Genomic DNA, 3687 nt, shown 5'->3' with positions numbered 1-3687 from the left:
AAGAAAAAAAAATATGATGGGGTACATGAACTGAAACTTTGACACAGAAGGGGTACACTTGTTCAAAAAGGTTGAAAACCCTTGGTCTACTGCAAAGTGGAACACGTATTTGAAGATGCCAAAGGTTCATTTGCTGTTATCCTTGCGTGCAGTGAATAAGTTTAAGTGTAAGGCATGCCCTAGGGATTAATGAGCAACTGGGAGGAGCTGATGACTGGAGGGGTCATCAGCCCTGACTGCCGTGGGTCAGTAACCACAGCTGGACATTCATCCCCACGCAATTCACTGTACTGAGGCCATTATTGCTACTATACAACATGAAAGTGGAAAAACACAATAAGAGAGGCATGCATGCTTTTCTTTTTACAGGTGATACAGCCACAGTTGTTCCACATGAGGCACCACTACAGAATCAGTATCATGTAAATAGATATTTAGATTTCTTGAATCATTTCTTGATGTTCTTTTTGTGTTTTATACAATGCACATATTGGTGGCAAAATAATGGAATTGCATTTTTTGGTCTCTCTAAAAAAGAACCTCCCAGCTATTAATCTTTGCCTCTTTAAGTAAGACAGAGATAGACCTCAATCAAAACAAGAGCTCTGAATACCATATGATGGTCAAAATCCAAACCTACACCAGAATTCTGCAAATCAAAATTTCCCAGATTGGCATATTCCTGAATTTTACACTGAAGGACAAATATTCAGTGGAACTTCTTCCTATTCTTCATTTATGTGCATATTCCAATGCATTCTCCTTTCCTAAACTAAAATCTGTGCACAGGAAGATACAGAAATGGACATCATTTTTCAACCATTGCATTTTTAATAACAGATAGATGTCAGGGAAAATTCCTGAAGCTGGTGCTGCCCTTACCGGGAGTTGAGACAGTTCAACACAGACAGGCCCATAGCATGTGCCCTCTGAGCGACCTGCCAGCTGTCAATCATGGGTGACCTACTTTTTGGTGCTGCGCAAGCTCAGTCAGAACTCCTGTGAGGTAATCAGTCTGGAACCTTCTCCCTTGGCGGTTCCCTGATTGGCTCAAGGAGAACTATAAAGGGCCGTGGGCCCTCAGTGTGCGGTGGGCGTTTTTGGAGTCGGTGGGTTGTTCTGGAGTGTGAGCATTATAGGAGTTGGAGGTATCGTTAGTGTGAGGATTGTGAAGGACAGCTACTCGATCTCCCAACAGAGGCTGCTCTGAGCAGGGACTGTGTGAGAGTGAGGTCGGGATTTAATACCCCGGCTCTTCTCATAGCTTCGCACTGCGATAAACCCCTCCGATTTCTTTTACCTCGTGTTGATATCTTCGGTTATTGAATTGTTTCGGCCTGGACTTTAATTCTGATCATCCCTTCGGCACTCTGACTTTGACATCGTTCTACTTACCTGTCTTTCAACCGACCTCGGCTTCATCTTCTTCGTCTTCCTTGATTGCGGACTGTCCTTTGGACTGGGGTCACACTCTTGACTTTGACATCACTTCGTCTCGTCGCGTTACAGTTCCTGTGTTGTTATTTGTTCACCCCATAAGCTGTCGACCAGCTCTGGGACTAGCCAGCAGGCAGCCGCCCCTAGCCCTCCGGGGTTGGATAGCAAGGGTCTGCTGGTGAACCTCGTGAGCCGACAGTCTCCTTTGTTGTTTGTTCAATACGTTCTTAACTGTAACTGAAGAAATCACCTGGGCCTCCGCTGCCAAGCATTAGTAAAATAAATCATCTTTGTTTTCAACTCGACACAATACGTGTGTCCCATACAGCTCGTACTCCACCGCCAAGACTCCCGCCTGTTCGTTCCAATTGCCACCCCAGCCCACCGTAACCTTGGGGCCTTATTCATTCGGTTCGGCTTGCCCCGACAACAGAAAGCAGGGCGGTGTGGCACCCTATAAAGTAATTCATTCAGAGAAGCAAAAGCTTTTGTAGGCTACAGCAGATATTACAAATGGGCTTGCAGAGAGCAGGGGTAAAATGACACTCTTCAACAAAATTGCCCTGTATTTCCTTTCATTGAGTGTATATTATAAGCTGCTGTGAAGCCTTGTTCTTTCTTATCACTTGACTGCAAATGAGTACTTGAATGGTGGCAATCATTAACCTTTATCAACATCCCATGTATGCTACAATTCTACAGATGTAGAACCTATCAACACAAAATCTTTAGGAACTGAAAAGGTGAAGAGTACACAAAATAGAGGGCTCCTGTACTGACTGCATTGCTTATTTTTTATATTTAAATAATGGAATTATTTTTAATTAAAATGCAGCATCCAGGGAGCTGTCTGCAAAATGTACATCCCATTTGCTTTGGGTACTTTATAATGGACCCAATTGTACTATTAACTCCTCATGGACAGACCCTTTTGCTTGCACTTAAAGAATGAGGACTATCCAGGAAGACAACTTAACAATTCAACCCCTAGATAACCAACTCAACAAAAGAGATACACTCTTAGAAAATTTTCTGAACCCCAACTAAAACTACACTGACTATACAACTTGACTTGCAGGTGTGTATGATCCAAGAGAATAGGAGGCCTTATGAACCAATTCTTCCATAATTGAGGAATGTTCCAATGAATATTTGTGTATTAAGAAGAACACAGTTTTGCACTCCGTGATGCCAGTAGCAACAATTCAGAATTTTAAGCAGTGAACAAAATAGCCTAAAGTTCTAAGAGCCGGCTGTCAGTAAACTGCACGCATTAGAAAAGTATTCAGACAGGTTTCATTGTGCCTGTGACTTACTGTAAGTGAGTAGTCAGTTGAAGCTTCACTGCAGCAAGGTAAAGGCATGCATCATTGCTTTCCTCAGAAGTGTTCATAAGCAGTGTTGGGGCCTTAAAAATAAAGGCATCTGAATAAAAGGCGGACATTTTCTCAAAGATTTTTACCCCATTTTTGGTTGGAACAACATTTGGAATTTCTTCATCCACCCAAAACTGAGCACCTCAATTGGTTGAAGAAGGGGAAACAAAAGACAAAAAGTCATCATGATTCTTCTGTTTATTGTCAAATTGTTGAACTTCTAAATGTCATTAGCAATTTTAATATTTCTGACAGCTCTATTAAGAACATCATTTTCCGTGCAACATTATGCCTGACTACTCAGTTAGCCATAGCTAGCATATTACATCAAGCACCTATATTATTACAAGATTAAAACTGCAGAGATTATAGGCTTGTATCAGGAACGGCAAAGAGAGGTTTTGTGGTCTGTACTGTGTTGGAAGTAGGTTTGGAACAACCTTTGTTCCCAATCTTTGCTGACCTATGGACAATAAAACTGAACAAGGAACATGCTGTAAGCAGCATCTTACTTTGCTCACCCTGTTAACCTGAAGAAACAGGAATCTTTGGAAGGCAAAATTTCCTGTGCATCAGGAAATCTCACAAGCACCATGAACTAGATGATTTTACTAGTACAATTAGGATAATTTTAGCCCCTTCGTGTACATTACATGATCACACTAATACTAATAATATATCTATACTAATAACATCTGTAAGTTATCATATTACTAATAATTAATATATAGATTAATAATCTAGATATAGGTGAATATATAACCTGTAATAACAGGTTATTATTAATAATTTCATAGATTTCATAGACATCAGGGCTGGAAGGGACCTCGGGAGATCATCGAGTCCAGCCCCCTGCCCAAAGGGCAGGAAGTCA

Source organism: Crocodylus porosus, unplaced genomic scaffold (assembly GCF_001723895.1).
Source record: "Crocodylus porosus isolate Cpor-Errol unplaced genomic scaffold, CroPor_comp1, whole genome shotgun sequence".
Taxonomy (NCBI): Eukaryota; Metazoa; Chordata; order Crocodylia; family Crocodylidae; genus Crocodylus; species Crocodylus porosus.
Note: the sequence above shows the minus strand (reverse complement) of the source record.